This window comes from Triticum dicoccoides, chromosome 4B, assembly GCF_002162155.2.
Source record: "Triticum dicoccoides isolate Atlit2015 ecotype Zavitan chromosome 4B, WEW_v2.0, whole genome shotgun sequence".
NCBI lineage: Eukaryota > Viridiplantae > Streptophyta > Magnoliopsida > Poales > Poaceae > Triticum > Triticum dicoccoides.
This window is the reverse complement of record NC_041387.1, coordinates 660,007,434-660,015,102: the sequence shown is the minus strand read 5'-3', so window position 1 is coordinate 660,015,102 and position 7,669 is coordinate 660,007,434. Positions and strand designations below refer to the sequence as shown.

Below are 7,669 nucleotides of genomic sequence, written 5' to 3'. Positions count from 1 at the left end.
AGTTCGGATCGTCGCGGGGCTACCTCTGGATGCAATGGATCCGGAGCCCGGAGGAGGTTGAGGGAGAGGAGGATGAGGATGAGCCGAAGGAGGAGGGTGTGGGGGCGCTGGCGACACAGATCTGCAGGCGGAGCAGCAGGCCATCCTCGATTCCCTCCGCTCGGAGTCGGCTGCGGAGGCCAGAGGCCGCAGAGGAGGGAGAGTTGTTCGCCTACATGGATGAGCTCGAGCAGGAGGAGGATGAACTGGAGCGGGGGCCGGCATCTCGTCATGGACATCTTCAATGACGATGATTAGCTTGGATAGTGTACGTAGTATGTAGTACGTACTATTTCTTTTGTATGCTTTGTATGAATCTAAAGGTTGAAATACGAAAGACCCGAATGCAGAGTGGCTAATTTGAGGCGTGATTGGTCACTGTCTGTGGACGTGTTCGGTCACGCCCACGGGCGTTTGAGAGCCCCGATTTGCAAAGTCCGGCCGTAGATGCTTTAATAGCACTCGTTTCCTACTCCTCAAGTGGGAACGATACTCTATCAGGATATTTACAAGTGCTACAATTCAACCTTGAGCACTCACAGGATATCAGTGATCATTGCACTGCGAGCCTAGACACATCCATTTCTTGCAGTATAAAGTGCAAACAGTTGCAAAAACATATTGGACATGCTCAATCATGCGATGGCTCCTCGTGGTGGTGGCACCTTCATTGCAGAGGACGTCATAGGTGGCCGTCAAATTCCGGTAGGCAGCTTTTACGTAACAGTAGCACCGTGGCCACTCGGTGTGCCATGCATGCCTTTCAAAGTCTCGTGGTAAACCACTCGTCTCTGCCCCTGGTGCAATGTGCACGATTTTTCATCCAGGATGAAGTGGGCTGGTCAGGTCAACGCTGAGGCTGGGCCTGGAACCGCACATTCGTGACTAGTCCGTCCGTTTCAGTGGCTGTCATCAGATAGCCTTTGATTTCCTCAGAAAAAAAGCAGACGCCATTGCGTTCCACGGGCAGTGTTTTCTGATGGCCACTGACGATGGCTCCTACTGGCCACTGGGCCTCTCTTGGTCAAGGGCCAGAAATCTGTGGGCCATGCACAACTAGACATCCACAGTCAACTCTCTCTCTCTCTCTCTTTCTCTTTCTCTCTCTCTCCCTCGAGCGAAAGGAATCACAGCACCACTCACTGATCCTGTAATTGGTTTCATGCATTTTGGAACGAGGTACTCGATTTCAGGTTTGTCTACACTCTTTTTTTTTCTTTTTTCTTTTTTGCCAATGCGGGTTTGTCTACACTCAACTCTCTTGATTATTTTTCCTGTTTGTGAGTGGACATCATCACTCAATGGTTTCATGCATTTTGATAAAAGGGACTGGATAGCAGGTCTATCTTCAGTTAAACACACTATATAGTTTTGTTTGAATTGAATGATGAACACAAAAATATAACTTGTACTAATTTTAGTAAAGCTTTTCAGTCATGATTTTAGTCCCGGCTTAATATGTGTACTATAAAATTTCACATATTAAGTGGGGAGAAATAATCAACATAATGCCATTTTATAAGAGCTGGCACCCGAAATAAGGACTTGATCTTATCTTTTATACGTTTGCTCTTACATTGTATAGCTAACATTTCGAAAACTAACGGTTAGAATATGTCTTATGCATACGCGATTTCCTTAATAAATTATATCATTATTTTTAGCTATTCTCCGGATAGTGTTTTTATTCTAAAAATAAAAAACAGAGGAATTACCAAAAATAAATTACAAAAATGTATGTTGAGGCATATAGCATTATTTCTAAACAGAATGTGCAACCCGCAACCGGATTAATCCCCAAATGTATTGGAGACCGACTGTTGGTGGCCAACATATAATTACTTAATTATATGTCGATAACACTGGTCACTCATTTGAAGTAGAGATTTCGGCAATATTTAAATACGGAATCTAACACCAATTCCAACTTGTTATGCCCTTTTAGCTTGATGCGTGAATAATGAATATTTTTTGCTGTAGCGCGTCTTTGAAAAGGGGGGACAACCCTGGTGTCGCGGGGATTTAGTGGCAATACTCATGATTTGGGGATCTTGTGAAGGCAAAGTGTACAAGGATGATCCAAGTACGGGATTTCACATAGTAAAAGATTTACCCAGATTCAGTCCCTTGTGGCCCTATCTTAAGGGTAAAACCTACTCTTGTTGGATGTTCTCTCTCGTATTTACAATGTGGCTACAATGTATGATCTCATCGACCTTGTTGAACCTATTAAGCTTGTCTAGAATTTACCCTGACTTCGACTTATACAGGTATGACAGAGTAGAGGATACAGTGGGCGCATGTCCACATACTAATAATGACGCAGTAAAGCTGATTGTTAGCAATGTCTTGATTGTTTCACGATATAACTAGATTTGATTGTGTTGTTGGTAATGTTAGTCTTCAATGCCCCATGCGCGGTTTAGTTGAATGAACATTGTAGTGGTCATCGGTTGGATGGGCTTCGCGATACAACCTCGTTCGAGTGGTTCTCTTAATGGTGACTCGGGCTGTTTGGGCCTGCTGGGCCATATCCTTGTCATGGGCCTACCTTGGGGGGATCCCACCGCCACCCGGCCTTTGCAACAATTGATGCACATAACCGTATTTTGTAGCTTGTCCTAAATTAGATGATTTTCAGTGGTTAGTTGTTTAAGCTAGGAGAAGGAAGCGAGATCCTGTCATGTTATAAGAGCTGACACCCAGAATTAAGACTTGATCTTATCTTGTATAGGTAATTTTAGATTATATAGCCAATACTTTTGAACCTAACTGTAAGAATATGTCTTATGCCATATGCATTTTTTTTTTGTAAATTATGTGACGATACAAATAAAAGAGGTTTTTACCAGAAATACATTACTATTTTTTGGTACATAGCATTATTTTTAAACCAAATGTGCAACCCGCACCCGGTCTTTCTAAATAAATCTCCAAAATGTCTTGGAGGACAATGATGGAAATTTTCCGGTAACAACGGTTGCTGTGTCTAATAATTTAATAGTTGAAATTGAGTTGCGAACCTCCTTCTAATCATACGACACAATCATCTGAACGAATGATGGCATCCCAGAAAAAAGATACCAACGTGACACCAAGAGCCCTCTCTCTGATGGAAGTGGAACAACGCCTACTAGTTCCTGTCTCAGTGCCCCACGGAGAACCGCATTTCCCATTTACGGTAGCACCTTATCATCCATCGCATCATCATCATCATCATCATCAGAAATGAAAAGGCAATGAAGAACTTGTGGCTGCTCGCCGTTCCTTCACCGGCAATCGTCCACGTACGGATAGACAGACAGGAAGAAGCCATGCATCCCACAGAAGCCTCGCTAGTTCCGGGAAACGTCCAACGCCAAGGGAAAACGGCCAAGGCCACCCCTTCCTTCCTTCTGCAGCCTCCCCACGGCGACGTACAACGGCCGGCCGGCCGGCCACGGGCGCAATCATTCGACGAGTCCGTCCCAAGCATCGGGCGCATATGGAATGGCCGGTCGACGAGTCCAATCGAACGAGACAATTCAGCGCCTCCGTTGGCCCATGCACGTACGCACGCACGCACGTATCATCACCACCTTGTACTTCTGCACGCGACTGAGATAGATACGATAGGTAGAAGATGTTGCTGAGCGTGCGTGCGTGCGTGCATGAAACACTGTGACACGTCTCACTTCTCTGACATGAACAGAGCATATGTGCATAGTGGAATCTCCACTGAAACAATACTAATGGAATATAGTATACCTGTAGTGTATGCTTACATGTCACCGACCCACAAGTCAATAACCCAGCTTAGTCTAGCGTATATACAAACAATTAATAGATATGAGTAGTGCTGTATATAATACACATGGATCTCACAGTCCCAGCTCTTTCTTACAGATGCTCATCACTCTGTGACACCATCACTAATTGGCTACTAGTTATACTAGTAGTACTGAATGTTAGACTATGTATAGCTTCTGTATTTGTGTACGTATATTGTATCTATTGTAACACACCTATTATATATATGAGATAAGCCACCCCTAGAGGGTTGAGCTGGTTCCCCCAAATCATTGTCTTACATGGTACGTCCCGTCTCTTGCTGGCTGATTCGTCTTCATCGACATCATCCAGCCCATTGCCGGCTGCTCCGTCGACCTCGGTGGCTCCTGTGTTACGACCACATACACGCAGCCGCAGTGGCATTTTTCGACCCAAGGAACGTAAGGATGGTACTATTGCTTGGTTGGCTACTTGTCTGGCTGCTGTTGTTGCGGATCCGTCTTCTGAGCCCCGCTCCTATAAGGCTGCCATGCGCGTTCCTCATTGGCGAGAGGCTATGGAGCAGGAGTTTCATGCTCTTCTTCGCAAGAAGACATGGACTCTTGTGCCTCCACCACCACGGGTTAATATTATTGACTCCAAGTGGGTGTTCAAAGTGAAGAAGCATTCGGATGGATCTATTGAGCGTTACAAAGCGCGCCTTGTTGCCAGAGGATTTCGGCAGCGCTATGGTCTTGACTATGAGGACACCTTCAGTCCCGTCGTCAAGCCTACCACCATTCGGCTTCTTCTTTCTCTTGCCGTTACTCGCGGTTGGTCACTTCGTCAACTTGATGTGCAGAATGCCTTTCTCCATGGATTCTTGGAGGAAGAGGTTTATATGAGACAACCGCCTGGTTTTTCTGATCCTGACCATCCTGACCATATCTGTCGTCTCACCAAAGCACTCTATGGTTTGAAGCAAGCTCCTCGTGCCTGGCATGCCCGCCTTGCCTCTGCCCTTCGTGCTCATGGGTTTGTGTCGTCCACTGCTGACTCTTCCTTATTCCTTCTACAGAAGCCAGAAGTCACTATGTATCTTTTGGTCTATGTCGATGATATTGTTCTTGTCAGCTCTTGTTCGCTCTCTTGGTGCTGATTTTGCTGTCAAAGATCTTGGGAAGCCTCACTACTTTCTTGGAGTCGAGGTCACTTCTCGTGCTGATGGTCTTGTTTTGACGCAGAAGAAGTATTCCTTGGATTTGTTGCAGCGAGCTGGCATGCTGAAGTGCAAACCGACTACCACACCCATGTCGTCTACCGACAATATCACTGCTGTTGATGGTGAGCTTCTGTCTTCTGCGGATGCCACAGAGTACAGGAGCATTGTTGGTGGGCTTCAGTACTTGACGATCACGAGACCAGATATCTCTTATGCTGTTAACAGGGTTTGTCAGTATCTTCAGGCTCCTCAAGACACTCATTGGGCTGCTGTTAAGCGCATTCTGCGTTATGTTCAGTTCACGGTGACTTTTGGGATGCATATTCGGCCGACTTCCTCTAGGGTTCTTTCGGCCTACTCTGATGCAGATTGGGCTGGCAGCCCAGATGACAGGCGATCCACGGGGGGTTATGCTGTGTTCTTTGGCTCTAATTTGATCGCCTGGAGTGCTCGGAAACAGGCTACTTTGTCACGTAGTAGTACTGAAGCTGAGTATAAGGCTGTGGCTAATGATACTGCAGAGATCATCTGGGTGCAGTCTTTGCTTCAGGAGTTGGGTATGTCTCAACCTCAGCCTCCTATCCTTTGGTGTGATAACATCGATGCTACATACCTTTCTGCAAATCCGGTATTTCATGCCCGAACGAAACACATTGAAGTTGACTATCACTTTGTACGGGAACGTGTGTCGCAGAAGCAACTCCAGATCAAGTTCATCTCTTCTAAGGATCAACTTGCAGACATCTTCACTAAGCCTTTGCCTCTACCACAGTTTGAGGCCTGTAGGCGCAATCTTACCCTTCTCAGTTCTTTAGAAAGTGGCTAAGATTGAGGGAGGGTGTTAGACTATGTATAGCTTCTGTATTTGTGTACGTATATTGTACCTATTGTAACACACCCATTATATATATAAGATAAGCCATCCCTAGAGGATTGAGCTGGTTCCCCGAATCATTGTCTTACACTGAAATATGTATATATGCATGTTACGTTCCTGGCATGAAGCAGACCAAACCGAGAGAGGAATATGTTTACACGGTCGATGGACACAAAGTCGAGTAGCCGGAAACTCAGATGTTCCTGTCCGGTTGACAGCTTGAGGCACAGATCATGTCCTCCGAAACGTGCCAGAGCCGCTCGGCCTCGCTGCGGCTTGCGGCGGCCGGCGATGGGAGAGCCTCGTTGCAGTCCGCCAGGTAGCGGCCGGACACGCGGGCGAGCCTTGGGTGCACCGCCGCGTAGCACGTGGTGGCCGCAGCCTGCACGGGGCACAACGTCAGCAAGAAGAGGCAAACAGAGCTCAGCGAGAGAGACACGGAGCAGTTGAATAATCGTCACCTGTGGGATGGTCTTGAGCAGCTTGGAGAGCAACACGAAGACGAGGTCAGTGACGAGGCCCTCTCGGTCGCGGTTGAGGCGCGTCCTGACGATGCCGGGGTGCACGCAGTTCACCGTCACGTCCGCGCCCATCTCCTGGAGGCGGGCAGCGAGCTCCTTGGTGTGCAGCACGTTGGCGAGCTTGGACACCGCGTAGGCCTGCGTCGCGTCGTAGGGTCTGTACGCACGTACGTGCACATGCGCATATGCCAATGTTAATTACTAGCGGCGGCGGCTAAACAATGAGCGTTAGGTGTAGCCGGGATGAAAGATGCGATGCTTACATCTTGCGGCGGGCGACTAGCTGAAGGTAGTCGGCCCAATCGCCGGAGAACCAACCGTGCACGCTGGACGACACGTTGACGATGCGGCCCTGCACCCCCGTGGCCGCCGCCGTCTCTACCATTCTCCCCAGCAGCAGCTTCGTCAGCAGGAAGTGGCCGAGGTAGTTGGTGGCGAAGGTCATCTCGACGCCGTCTTCAGACAGCGCGAGCTGGCCGTGCGAGAACTTGCCGGCGTTGTTGATGAGGAGATTGAGGGGCAAGCCTAGAGAGAGGAAACGACCGGCGAAGGCGCGCACGGAGGCGAGCGAGCTGAGGTCCAAGTGCAGCACGAGGACGTCGGCGCCGGGGCACTCGGCCAGGATGCGCGCACGCATGTCCTCGGCCGCCTTGACGCTCCGCGCCGGGATGACCACCCTGGCACCCCGCTTGGCCAGCACCTGCGCTGTCTCCGCCCCGATCCCCGACGTGGCGCCGGTGATGATGGCGGTGAGCGAGCCGAGGTCCGGGCAGGCGGCCGTGACCCTCCTCGGCGGTGGACTTGGAGCCGAACCCGCTGGCGCCCGGGGAGCCCAGCAGGTACCTGGCCGCCTGCAGCATCTTCGGTCTCCACTCTCCGCTAGCACCACCGGACCGCCACGGCCGCGGAGCTCGCTCAGTAGCTTGGCAGAGAAGAGAGCGAGGCGATGGGGAGGAAGTGATGGCGCCGTCCCCCAAGAACCACTAGGGATCAGACTACTGATCCCTAGCGTCCCATCAGACCAGGCCGCTGCCGTTGGATTAGAGCTTCCGGGAACGTTGGATGCGTGCAGGTATTGTGTTCCAATACAGAAGCGTTACCACGTGATTTGGGTATCCCAGATTTTTAGGAAGCCGAGCAGTTTCAGGAAACTAATTACATACTTTCTAAAAAGGATTAATCTAGCATAATGGGTTTCCGCTTAATGCAATTTACTTCCTTCTGATGGAAAAATAATTTCCTATAATGTCTCTTAAATAA

General features: G+C 48.9%; 1 pseudogene; it reads right to left on the bottom strand.

Annotated features, from left to right (window-relative positions):
- Positions 1 to 5,874: 5,874 nt before the first annotated feature.
- Positions 5,875 to 7,269, bottom strand: LOC119294223 (annotated as a pseudogene).
- Between the last annotated feature and the right edge of the window lie 400 nt (positions 7,270 to 7,669).